The 14,447-nt window shown below is 38.0% G+C and overlaps 1 long non-coding RNA gene across 1 annotated transcript; it reads left to right on the top strand.

Moving 5' to 3' along the window:
• The first annotated feature begins 2,591 nt into the window (after window positions 1-2,591).
• LOC127474592 (uncharacterized) lies at window positions 2,592-12,178 on the top strand. The gene is made up of 3 exons (XR_007905906.1): window positions 2,592-2,706; window positions 7,572-7,630; window positions 11,146-12,178. It is a non-coding gene; the product is annotated as an uncharacterized LOC127474592 (long non-coding RNA).
• Window positions 12,179-14,447: the final 2,269 nt, after the last annotated feature.

Genomic DNA, 14,447 nt, shown 5'->3' with positions numbered 1-14,447 from the left:
AGGGGACTGGACTTTTATAAGATGAAGTTATTGACTGATAGTCATAGATCTACAGGCCAGCAGACTAGCTTATCTGTCAAATCCTGCTTCAAAAGCAAGATGTGTATTTGAAGTCTGGTAAACCAGGCTGGTTTTAGCATAATTCAACACCAAGACAGCACCCTGGTGCCAGGAGTTAAACTTGCATGATGGCTTGCATTGTTTGCATTCTCTGATTGGATTTTAGGTCTTATGGGGTAGGCTCTCATGCCACAATGTGTCTTTCTACTAAATGATAATTTCATAGTAAATGAGGTAGGGGTGTCAAGCAAGTTTTAGATTCTATAATGTTATCAGTATTGCCACTTCTGGATGCAGAAAGATGTGGTACTTATTTGTTTCTCTCACCTCTAGCTTTAGTTTAGGTCCTTGGAGCTGAGAGCCTCCCTCAGGCAAAAGCTGCCTCAGAAAGTGTGAATGCAAATACTACATGTATTTGCATTTTGAAGGGTAAGATGTATACTGTTCCTTTATGTTTGTAATGTCTGTCCTATTATCTTTGATTGTTGAGATATGAAAAAAATAATTTAAAATACATTAAAATTCTTGTAATTTTCACATAAGGAAATTTCAATTTCAAAAAAAGAAATAAATCCCTTCCTGTTTGGCTTTTTATCCACTTTCTGTGTCTCAGAAGTATATTTTTGATATTATAGCATCTGTTGCTTCAAAACAGTACACCAGGCAAGTATACAACTATGGGAATCCATAGGGAGAAGGTGAACCTACTGGAATAGGAACCATTCTGTCAGATAAGTGCTTTCAAAATAAAGATAACTCTATACAGATGCAACTTATTTTTATAAACATATAAGCACATGGCAGCACAGATTTTCCTTTTTTAATAGGTTCAAAAAGTGTACCATCTTATGTTAGTTGCACATGAGTGTCTCTCTCCTCTCTCAAAGAATTTAATATGTTCTGTATTTCTGAATATGAGTGGGTTGGTTTGGAGTAGATGAATTCTCTCTGCACTAAATACTAAGCATTGAGATGTAAGCAATAAATTTCACAACAAGTATTGTGCATTACCATTTCTTCATGCCAGCCTCTGGGTGTGGAAATCACAAGTCAGCACGAAATACGTGATTATCCAGAACAAATACAGTGTTCCAGAGGGTGTTTACATCCATCCTCACGCTGAAGAAGCAACCCGTTGACTGAGCAGGAAATTGTTTTCTTAGGTTTGACAAAACTTCAGTCTAAAGCAGTTTTCACTTCTCGTGTACCTCATTTGCATCTTGGAATTTGCATGATCCCACACGGATTTTTGTCCTCAGCAATGTGCTCTCTGTTGTCACTCCAGCATAGCTGTTTTCAGGCTGTGCCTACCAGATTACTCAACTCAGCAGATTTAGGTCTAGTGTGGAATTAGAAACAGCCTTATGTACAAGCGAGGCACTCAAAAGCTGGTGAACTGCTCCATGAAGGTGAACTTGGGCACACACAACAGGCAACACATTAAGTTTTCTAATAAAAATGTAGACCCAATGGGGTATGAGTCATCTGAGTAAATACATATGCATACAAAGTAGACTCCTTATGGTTATTGAAGTGGGTACTTCCATGGCATAATCTCATCCTAATGTTAATGCCTAAAATAGAACTGAATTGTACTTTATATAGTTTTGGTCATTCATAATAAAAAACTTTGAATGATTAGCTCATACACAAATGCTGCCATTGTAGAACCAAGACATGAGAAAAAACCCCTACAGACACTGTAGATATCTTGATATCTAGATCATGAATCCCATATGGGCTGCTGAACATTTAAGCAGTTCTTAGGTTAAACAGTATTCTTACAGATAATTCTTTTGGATGTATGTTTCTAAATTCTACTTAAAACATACTGTAGGTACTGGAATGATTTTTTTATAGCTTGGCTTAATATAGGGGACTTTATACAGAACTATAGGGGACTAGCTAATTGCTATAGGGAAAATCCAATTCTAAACAATGAAGACCCAGAATACTGTAAGAAAATGAGATTTGGAGTCTTCCCATAGTCTGATTTAAGTTCCATTATCCTCATTATATCCTCTTTCTGAGAGAAGGAATTGAAATATATTCTGTTGGACATGGAGAAAAATATGTTTTATAAATCTCACTGAAAGCAAAACCTAGTCCTTAAAAGTTCTTTTTACATTCTTCAATATAGGTTAAATGTGAAATAAGAGTAGCTTCTTCAAAGTGATGTTACTGGTTAAATTTAACATTTTAAAAATTTGAATTTTACCTATATTCAAGAGGAGCTTTAGGTGGTAAAACATCTTTTATATTTCTGGAAGTCAAATGACACCTATATATCTAAATCTTTGCCTGTCTAAAGCACTTTACTACATTTAAGTGCTTAACTTATTACGTTTTCCTTACATTTGTATGGTTTCAGTCTGCCTTGTGAATTTAGTGCTTTCTTCTTGTCTTGGTTTTAACAATTCTATAAAGCAACCTAAGACTACAGAATTTCCTCATTCTTATTACTTTGTTCACAGTCAGATGCACCATTGCCATAGAAATAAGTAGAAGGGATAACATGTCACAAAGAAGCATAATGATCTGCTGGAGCTATGTGTTCTTTGTTCTAATTTACGTTCTAGTGTAAAGGCTCTCCAGCTCATCATCACAGTACAGCTGATTGGTTACAGTCTCATTACTGGACACAAGGTCAGTGTGACTCAGAAAATACTGCCCGAAGACTGTATGTAACTTATACTGGTTTCATTGCATTAATGTAAGTGGCAGAAAGTTAAATGATAATTTTTTCCTAAAGTGACTGCAGATAACATGTAACACCTTGCCCTGGACCAGAATCTTAATTAATTTTGTGGTGCCTATATTGCAAAATAGAGAGAGGTCAGAGTTCAATGGAAAGGAAAAGAGAGTAAAAAGTTCATTTTTTGCAGTTCCCCAGTCATAAAAGCATTCAGAGCATGATCATTTCCCATAGTAAGTTTCCAATGTTGTTATTGTCATTAGCTATATTGGCATCAATCTCGTTCATGGGCTAGCATACCACTGTATTAAAAAGTAATAACAACAATAATAAAAAGGTCTCTTCTGTAGAGAATCAATATTCTAAACACAAGGGATGAAACATGAGATAGGTACAAGCACTGGAAAAAAACCCATGCACATCAATACAACAGACAGTCCTGCTACCATATCTGTTGCCTGATTTTTTCCATTATTTTTTCCCCTTGAGATTTTAATAAAAAAGGAATTTACTTAAAGAAGATAAAGACAAGTACAATTGTGTACAAGTAGCTCCTTCCAAGTAGCAAAGGTTGAAAATTTTTCCTGATGGGTGGCAGAGAATATGATTGTGGTCTAGTCAAGGAAAAATTACTGGATAAAAGATGGATACAGAGAAGGGTGCTATATTTAACACAGTACAGAATGGGTATGCAGAGGGAGAATAGAGAATGAGGTGGATAATGGTTAAAATTTAAAGGAGTAGAAACAAAATATTTGTAACAGTATCTCTATGGTTATTAATAAGGAGGATTGTCTTTTCTAATCTGAAAAAAAAAATCCTCTCAGATGCTGGGATGCAAGGTAGTGAGAGTTTTATCTTTGTGAATGGACAGGACAGGCTGTCTCTTAGATCTGTCACTAAGGCTCCAGGTCTTAAGAAAATCCTTTATATAGAATAAGAGAATGCTTTTAGCCAAAGATGGAATACAGGGTGAGGATGTTGACCTGCAGTTCTCAATAAAGAGCTAGCAAGAAATGTTTTTCAGTAGAAATAAGTCAATTTAGCTATAATGATTAGACATTTATAAAATAAATTTGGAGAAATCACTAATTTGAAAAAGTAACATTGGAGAAATTAATAATGCTCTTCTGCACCCCCCAAAAGCCTACCCTATGGAACCACTATCCAGACATATTCCAAGAGATGATGTCAGGATAGATGAATGTTTAAAGATTTTTATGCTGACTTTTTGCAATTAAACCACGTCTATGTTTTCTATATTGGGTATGTTTTTGGTTTGTATTGTCATATCAGGTTTAGGTTGAAATCTTCAAGTGATCACATTACAAAAGACCTCAACTCTGCACAAAGAATCCTGACAAATAAAATCCAAAAAAGGGAAGAAAATTTTATGCATTTATCCCTGAAGTCCATAACAGCCATTTCCATAAATAATAATAAAAATCAAACTATGTCTGAAGAAAAATTAAACTAAGAAACAATACCAGTGCTCATCGTATTTTTTTGTTGAAGTGCTCACTCATAGATATTTTCCTGGGGAAAAAGGGATCTACCAGTAGAATGCATTTTGATCTTTGTTTGGGAAATATATGATTTTCACAAGACAGCCAATTAAGCCCCACTAAGATCAGTTGTGAAATATCAGCTGCCTGTATGCAGTGACCTAGAACCTGACATGCTATGAATAATAGAGACTAAACAAAGAACACAGGCATTAACTTCTGAAGTGGAAAAAAAGAGCAAATTATATTTTAATTTATATGTACTTTGAATAGATTTGCCTGAAGAATTTTTGAGCTTAGGATAAAATGGAAATTCATTCACTTATCTACTTTGTTCTACTTCTCTGCATGGTGGCAGTCAGATCTATTGAGACTGGTTAAAACTAATGAATGAAAAATGTATTTGGCAAAGACAAGTCCTCTGTGCCATGTAATAACCTGCAAATAAATATGTTGTCTGAAAAAATAATACTTTTAAAATTCAGGTTAATTATTTAGGATGCTGATATCTGGTATTATGATAGTCAAATTAATATCTAGATTTATTAAATGTTGCAGTTCTAAATTGTGTAGTAGCATAAACTGATTTTATTATCCAACCTGCACGGAGTGGGACTTAAGGAAGATTCACTGACCTGAAAGATTAACTTGGCACTATATTGTTAATCTATTATAAAACAGCCAGTACTATTAGTAGGACAGGGACAGGATTTCCACACACAGGGAGGCCTTGATTGATAAAATCTGTTTAAATGTGACAGATAACTGACTAAAATAAATCAATGGAAATATGTTTTCAAGAGAACTGTGCAGAAAATTTACTGCATCAAGTGGCATATGACTGTATCAAGGTACGCATGTACTTGTGCAAGACAGGGAAGGACAGGGAGCAGTATTATCTGCCTGTCTCCAATGAGGAGTACCTGAACCTGAAGCCTAGATGTAAATGTGTGTGCTGTGCTCTTGAAGTAAGTGCATGTTAGAGCCCCAGAACAGGGGAAACACAGGGGTTGTACCAAGCTGTTGTGAAATATGCACATAGATGAGACTGACAGCAATGAACTGCAGAGAGGTGACCAAGAGGTCAGAGCAGAGATAGGAGAGAGAAAAAGCTACAAGAAGATGCAGATATGGCCTGACTGCTTCTCCCCATCATTTGGCACGCAGAGGTGGAGAGGGATTCTGACAGACTTCCAACAGCACCCCTTTACAGATTCTTAGAGGTAATGCTAGCCAAAAACAGATAAGATAGGTACAAAGGAAGCAGAGCCGGTACAGCAGAGGCTTGCATCTTGGACACTTGTAACAAGATCAGTGTTCAGAAGTCTCTTTGAAATTTATTTACGCATGTGGCCTTTATGGTTCAGAAAAAAATTCTGGAATTGCCACTGGGACATAACTTGGGAAGTGCTCACATGGTGGGTGTGTGTGTGTGTGTGCACATGCATGTGCATGTCCACCTCAAGACAGGTTAGTAAAAATGGCTCTGAGGGGGTGAGCATCTCATTTCATGGCTTATTCAGGAAAATAAATTGGTGAGTTCACAAGTGTCACCTAACAAGAGGCATTCAGTTCTATACTCTAGTTGAAATGAGAGGAATAGACTAAAATAAATGGAACTCATTAACAAAACAAATACTGTGGAGGCTGACGTGTTTACAATTTTAATAATTTCCATATATAATTTAACTGAGAATTTCAGTATGATTTCATTTTTGTGTTGAAACAAAATGCAGATTGTCCACATGAGGGCATAATATCTGATGACTGTTGCTGAGGCCTCATATCCAGGTCTCAGAGACCTGCCTGTGGGATGCTGGCCATGCACAGAGCCAGCAAGGGCACTTCCCAGTACACAGCATTAGAGTAAATGATATCCCACTCTTGTGTGCACGCACACAAGCATGCACACACAGTGCTCTAAACCAATTCCTCTTGGAATCTGATGGATCCTCAACACTTTATCAAGCCAGGGATAAGCCCTGGTGAAGACACTGCAGGTACCTTAATACACCGGTACTGCTTAAGCTTTTAGAAAAGCAAGATTTCTGTCCCTTGTATCTTGTGATTCTCCTTCAACAAAACACGACATTTAATAAATGCTTTTTAAAACCCACTGAAGCAATTAAATCCACAGTTAAAGACCCTTTTAACATCTAAGAATGCTACAGAGCATAAGAAGTATCGCCTATGAAGTGTTTCTTTTGCAAATGAATTCCCAGCAATCAAAGAAAGCTGGATACGTAGCGGATGAAAAAAATAGCATACTTAGACCATAAACCTCAAGGTTGTTATTTACTGAAGTCTAGAAAATAACACACTTTGGAACAAATTTTCAGCAGTTATTGGAGTGGTATAGCTAAATTTTCATAAGCACCTTTGTGAAAATATAAATGCCAGAACATATAAAAACAAGAATTTAATCACTTTTTAAGTAAGATTGTAAATATTTTAAAAGTAATTCCATTTAAGTTCTAGGTTTATTGTACTAGAATCAAAACTTATTTTCCTTCCTAAGAGGTCACCTGCTAACAGACAAATTGCTGGGGTTTTTTTAATGCAAAAAATTATCTGAGTGCCTTATGAAACATTGACTATGAAACTATCTGAATCAGAGTTAACAGTAAGTAAATAACACCAGCAATCACTGTACTTGTGGCCTTGATTTTATGAAATAGACTTACAAATTTTAATGATTGAACCGATATGGCAATATAATTAAACATAATATTATACCTACAAAAGTATTATCACAGGAAGATTTATCACTTCACAGTGATAAGACTATTTCTTTATGATTTCATCATCTTTCATTTATGCTGTGAATTATAGTTTCAGTCTGACTGATCTGAATAATGTTTTACTGTTCATGTATAAAAGCAGATATATTCACATAAATATAATCTTTTGTAGATTAATGATTCAAAATTGTTAACAAGAAAATCGTGCTGAAATTCTGACATTTTCAAAGAAATATTTCCTTGGAAATCTCTTTTAGAAAATGTTGACATTTGTATTTTTCATTTTAATCATAATAAGAACAGATTCCAAAATGTCAGAATTTCCTACAGAATGGTAATTCTCTTTTCTGAGTCAAATAATGGTGACCAGAGCTGTATCTTCTTGGGACATCATATTCTCTTTCTGATGTGAGCTGTCACTGCTGATCAGTGACATCTGTTTGAAATCAGAAACATCATCTTCCCAAGACAGGGGCACCCAGTCAAAGTCTACTGTAAACTGTATTTACCCTACAGGCTGCTAATGGCATAAGTGGTACAGGTGGTAACTATTGACTGGTTTATCCCTAGAAGGAAGTGCAGATGGTGAATGAAATGACCAACAAATGATGTAAAGGGCAATATGAAAGGTAGGCACAAATCTACAATATGCGTTCCTGTGATCTTGTTCACCGGGAACAAAAGTCTGAAAATTAAAAGTCCCTTAAGAGAACTAAGAAATAAAGAATAGATGCCAATCTGCTATCCAAAGACATGCACTAGTAGACACTTTGATGCACCCCAGCTCCATAGTGTCAATGAGTTTCTGCAATGCTCAGAGGATTCCACAAGAACAGAAATCTCCATGTTGTCACCCTACTGTTTTCCTTTCACTCTGATGCAGAACTGATGAACACTGTCAGTGACTCAGATCTTACCCTGATCTTGTACAACATGATTTAATAACACCTGAAGAGAGCGAGAGCAAGAGCAGGAACTTAAAAGAGGTCATAAAAGAAAAGACCTTTGAATTACTCACAGTAGTTTTAGATCTTTATTACAAAAAGATAAGCCATTCTTAACATGCAGAACATTTCTTTACAGTATTATCTTGATAAAATCTGGATAACAGTATTATCTTGATAAAATCTGGATAGTTGGGTCCTTGTAGAAACGTTAGTCTTCAATCACTGCTCAATTTGACCTACTTCTGTGAAGTATGTAATTTGGAAGGTTATTGAATATCTGTAGAAAATGTTCTCTGTGATCATAGAGCTATAATGACTCATCATATATAATGACTTTTTGTGCCCATGGTGGTAGGGTGAAGGTACATGGGACCAGAATAAATCAGGGGGCCTCTCTGAAGTGCTTAGTACAATATTTCATTATTTCAGGTAACAGTACAATTTGATCCCATTTTCACATTCAGTAACTTGTATTTAGCAAAATGCTAAATTTGCTTCAAGCAGGTGTAAAACAGATACCAAAGAAAAATATCCCAGATAATTGAACATTGGAGTAATATGGTGTTGGCCATGAACACACTTGATATTGTTGCACACACATGATGCTGCTATGATCTAGTTGAAAAAATCCTATTGATATCTAGTAAGATATCCCTTGGTGCCATAGGTTATGTGTTTTACATTGGTTGGTTGAAGGGATACTTAAAAGCAAGAATAACATAATTCCTGGAATGCTACCCCATAATTTTAAATCTGGCACAACAGTTGGTTAAATTATGTCTATAAAAATCATAGGTATAGGTGTAGTACTGAAAACAATTACTGGAAAGAGAAGTGATAACTACCTATTGTATAGCAGAATCTGTTGTAAAACAAATAATTCTAAGCCAACGTGCCTGAGACCAACAGTATGAGGTTTAACAAGGCCAAGTGCCTGCCCTTGGGTCACAACAACCCCATGCAGCGCTACAAGCTGGGAGTAGAGTGGCCAGAAAGTTGCCCAGTGGAAAAGAACCTGAGGATGCTGGTCAACAACCACTGAACGTGAGCCAGCAGTGTGCCCAGGTGGCCAAGAAGGCCAATGGTATCCTGGCTTATATCAGAAATAGTGTGGTCAGCAGGACTAGCGAAGTGATTGTTCCTCTGTACTTGGTGCTGGTGAGGTGGCACCTCGAGTACTGTGTCCAGTTCTGGGCCCTTTGGTTAAGGAAGGATACTGAGGTGCTGGAGCAGGTCCAGAGAAGGGCAATGAAGCTGGGGAAGGGTCTAGAGAGTAAATCATTGAAGGAGCAGCTGAGGGAGCTCAGGTTATTTAGCATGAAGGAAATGAGGCTCAGGGGAGACCTTATCACTCTCTACAACTACCTGAAAGAAGGTTGTAGACAGGTAGGGGTTGGCCTCTTCTGCCAGGTAACTAGTGACGGGATGAGAGGACATATCCTCAAGCTGCACCAGGGGAGGTTCAGTTTGGACATCAGGAAAAATTTCTTCATGGAGAGGGTTATTAAGCATCAGAATAGACTGCTCAGGGAGGTGGTGGAGTCACCATCCCTGGACATGTTCAAGAAATGACTGGATGTGGCGCTTAGTGCTGTAATCTAGTTGACAAGGTGGTGATTGGTCAAAGGATAGACTTGATGATCATGGAGGTCTGTTCCAACATTAATGATTCCATGATTCTGTGAAAAACCTGTAGGTAAAATGAGGAACTACCAAAACCACAAAGGAGAAGGCTATTGATGATCTACAGGTCCTATTTCAAACTACTGGGGAACAAAAATCACTTTGATTGGAATTCACTGGCCTCATTTTTTTTTCTTGACCTCTTATGTTGAGCTAATCGTCATTTGATTATTAACTTGGCCAAACTAGAATCAGGGTGGACCACAGCAGTCAACCATCAGCACAACCTTCCACTAGAGGACCATAGAAGGTTTTTTTCTCTCAGTAAACATTGATGGAAAGAAATGGTAGTGTAACACTTAAACTATTTTGGAGGTTAGCACACTCACTGAAGGTATGGAGAAAGAAAGAAAGAAAGATTTAATTATTTTATCCTCATAAAAATAATGCACAAATTTTCCAATCTTAGTTTCATAAAAGTGTTTATCTGTACCTCTGATAGATCTTTTCTGTCCTATGTCATATGGGAAGCCCTTCTTCCTCCTTTTCTTATGTTTTCTATATCTCATACCCCTCTTTTTGTAGTCCTTATTGTTTGGGTAATATAGTAATTCCAACAGAGGAATTACAATGCAGGAGATTGATTCCTCTCCTTCTGTTGTATACTGAATTCAAGTCTACAAACCACACTCTGGCTTCCCTATCTAGGAAAGATAGTCATACCACTGTATGACTTTCAGACTATAGCAACTGATACTCTTTACTGAGTTCTTGTCATAGCTCTGAGGTTCAGAAATTGCAGATATCCCTTAAATCATTCAAGATCAGTAGGAATGCAAATGCTCACTACCTTCCAGTATCAGGCTGGTTTAATTTAAAAGGGTATTTATTGTTACAGAATTTCTTCTGATTCTTTACTAAGTGTCATCATTTCAAGATCACTTTACTCTCTGCAGAAGTTTGGAAACATGACATTATTGTACTATAGACAGGCTGGAACAGTGATAGTATTTGATTTAACTTCCAAAAGACCTAGTTCCTGGGGGAAAAAAATTCCATCAATGTCTCTTGATATAAACATACACAGCAACAAAGATACAAGCTTGAACTCAGGAAGTCCCTAAGCTTTAAATTGCTGAAAACGAGAACAATGCACTGGAATTGTCATTTGTTTGTGCTGTTTTCATACTTATTTTGCAAAAGCAGCCATCATTTGTCTGCTATTAAAAATTTGGGTTGATCAGATTTTTAGTCTGTCCCAGCATGGCTGTTGCATTATTTTGGTAAGTGCATTGCATTGTCATATACTGTCATCTTGTTTTTTCAAGGAAAGTCAGTAGAAATATAAATATTTGACTCTTACAAGATTTGCAGTGAAGTCTGTTTCTCTGAAATGTTTCCTTAAAACGATGGTTGGGTTAGAACATTAGCTTGTTCTCTTTATTACCTGATATGAATGCAACTAACTTGTGTGCATACTATTAGCAGCATCAGTGGACAAAGATATACTTCAGTACAAATGAAAAAATTCTCAGCAGCCCACATATCCTAACTTATCCTGAATATTCTTTCAGCTGATGTAAAATGCAACCTAGAAGTTTAAAGGCAATAAAACATAAAATAGGAATACAAACAAGTTTACTGATGACACAAAGCTGAGAGGAGTGGCTGATATCCCAGAGTGTTGTGCAGCCCTTCAGAAGGACTTCAACAGGTTGAAGAGATGGGCAGAGAAAAACTGTCTGAAATTTAACAAAGGCAAATGCAGGTCCTACAACTTGGGAAGAATTACCCCAGGCACCAGCACAGGCTGGGGGTTGACCTGCTGGAAAGCAGCTCTGCAGAGAAGGACCTGGGGGTCCTGAACAAGCTGTCCATGAGCCAGCAGTGTGCCCTGGTGACCCAGAAAGTCAATGGTATCTTGGGCTGTATTAGGAAGAGCATTGCCAGCAGGTCAAGGGAGGTGATTCTGCCCCTCTGCTCAGCCCTCCTGAGGCCACATCTGGAGTGCTGTGTCCAGCTCTGGGCTCCTCAGTACAAGAGAGACGGGGAGCTCCTAGAGCAGGTCCAGCAGAGGGCAACAAAGATGTTTAAGGGACTGGAGCATCTCTCTTGTGAGGAAAGGCTGAGGGAACTGGGCCTGTTCAGCTTTGAGAAGAGATAACTGAGAGGGGATGTCATCAATATCTACAAGTATCTGAAGGGACGATGTCAAGAGAATGGATCCAGGCTCTTGTCAGTGGTGCCAAGAAATGGGACGAGAGGCAGTGGGCAGAAACAGATGCACAGGAAGTTCCACCTAAATAAGAGGAACAACTTTACTGTGTGAGTGACTGCGCACTGGAACAGATTGCCCGGAAAGGTTGTGGAGTGTCCTTCACTGGAGATATTCAAGAATCATCTGGACAGAATCCTTTGCAATGTGCTCTAGGATGATCCTGCTTGAGCAAGGAGGTTGGACCAGATGACCTACTATGGTCCCTTCCAACCTTACTCATTCTGTGATTCTGTGGAGTTCAGTGCTCCACACAATGGAGGAGGCCAAGATCCTCTGCAGACAGAAATGCATTATGCAGCATATATATACGACACAATATAGGTTATATATTGTTTACAGGTAATTTTTTAAAATATATGACTAGGCCTAATGACTGAGATAGCTCAATGGGACGAAGAAAATCACTGGACACATTGTAAGAAACCACTGGATGTGGCAGTGGCAGAGCAGAGAGCAAAAAAATTTATAGGTAGTGACATGAAGCTGTCTGTGTCCACGGGTGTATAAGAGGAAATTACGGGAAAGACGGTCAACTTTGCAGATAATGGGGGCTCAGTGATATTTTAGGGATTAAATTCCGCAAAGATCAGCAATGCCTAGTGCAAAGGTATTAATGCTAACACGTAAGGGAGCACCAGTGCAACAGGCATACTGAAACTGGGATCAGTGGTGGTACAGCAAGTATCAGCAGGTTGTTTCTTTGAGACTGGGAGTGGGAAAAGGGAAGTACAGAGGTGGTGAAAAAGGGGGTCAAAACCCAGGAAAACAGAGAACAAAGTCTGCACATTTCAACAATTGATACTGCTGTTAGGGCCACATGAGTGTTGAACCTATTTCTGCAGTGAGGAGGATGGGAATGGTCTCCCTGGCTTGCAAGGTTAAAACTTGGACTTGATGGATTGTGGGATCTGATTCACTACATCAGTGCCTGTTTGAGCCTGGTAGGCAGCTGTTATGATCCATTTATAAAGAGATGACTGCCTAAATTAAGATGCAAACGAGACCATACGGCAAAGTCAAGAGTATGGATTTTATTTAACAGTAAGTGTGAGGTGGAGAGATAGAAAGAAGTAGGAGAAGGGATGGGGGGAGAGAAAGAGACAGGTTAAGTAGAAAGATATCACCACCCTGTGGATTCTGTGGCATCCTGCTGGTCCTTCTTCACCCTGGTCTTCTCAGAGGTGGCATCCCAGAGTCATTCTTTTGGGGTATCACCTTTATACAGTCCAAGTGCCAGGTATCCATGGGATGTAGATGCCATTCCCATAACTTGAGATGGCATGCACAACTTGTTTTCTTTCCCACTGTTTGACGCTGCAAACTTTTGTCCAGGTAGGTTACCCAGATCTGCCTCACCGGGCCTGGAATTAGCATCTTCCTGTTGTTGCTGTCTGAGTTTATCTCAAGTTCCCACAGTCCACACAGTGGGAATTTTTTGTTCAGTGGCTTATCTTACAGCAAGTTCCTTCCGTGGCTTTGACAGTGTTTTGAGACAAGAAACTGCATTCTTTAACTCCTGACAGCGGCATCAGCATTTTCCCAATAATTGCCTAATAGAAGTAATTGGTAAAATATTCAGTAAAAACTTCTTTGGGGCCAGTGGGAAGGTGAAAGTGGAGGCAACAACGTCTGTTTCCACTTGCTAAATAAATGATCTGGTTAAATTGCCTTTTTATTTACCACTTGCTTAATGGGGCCTTCAGTTCATTTTTCTAGCATTGCTTTCTGCAGAAATTCATTACAGTAAATAATGTTGTGGGTTTTTTCCAGGTTCTAAGTTATAGCCCATGTCATTTTCTAAAATTCACATCTCATAGGCTGAAGTCAGATAAAATAATATGCTCATATACCTAAAATTTTCATATGCACCCATCCTCAGTATATACACAGAAAACACAAATGAGTATCAGCTGCAGTAGTTTTCAAAAAAGTTTTCAAAATTGACACTTTTAGTATCATGTGCTTGCATACAATGACCTGACTAAATATAGATTTGTCTATATATTCCAGGTTATATTAAATAATCTACAATCCAATCCCTTCCCTTTTCTCAAACTAAGAAAGTGACAAGTGCCTGTATTTCCCCATATTTGCCTGGACTCTTACTATTTTCTTGATTCATCCTTCCTATAAGAAAATAATTACTTCAAACTTCCAGACTTCAAGAGCTACATGGCAACCACCACTTGAAAGATTACTAAAATATAATCACATATAACCATAATTCTACTGGATATTTGATACTTTATATCAATTAACAAATGAAGATTAAAGATATTTGCATAGGAAAATAGAGTAGATTCACAGCCCTGTGCTACTCAATAGTCAGATTCTGAATTGCATCAGTACACATGAATACCTTTTTCCACAGGCTTTTCTTCTCTGGTTTAATTGAAAAGGCTTGGAGAAAGTTTGTTGTGCGTGTAAATTGTGAAGGTAGTGATAGGATATTAATGATATTTTTATGCTAAGCATGGCAGTGATTTTTTCACTGACCAGCTGCAAGGCATTTTTTCGCTAGGCGATGCAGAGTGCTCACAAAACACAGCTGATAACCTTTTCACATCCATCTGGGGTCTGCTCTGGCACTGCTTTCTT

This window comes from Manacus candei, unplaced genomic scaffold (genome assembly GCF_025592945.1).
Source record: "Manacus candei isolate 608988 ecotype Guabito, Panama unplaced genomic scaffold, ASM2559294v1 h1tg000043l, whole genome shotgun sequence".
In the NCBI taxonomy this organism is placed as follows: Eukaryota; Metazoa; Chordata; class Aves; order Passeriformes; family Pipridae; genus Manacus; species Manacus candei.
The sequence above is the reverse complement of the archived record's forward strand: the minus strand, read 5'-3'. Positions and strand labels throughout refer to the sequence as shown.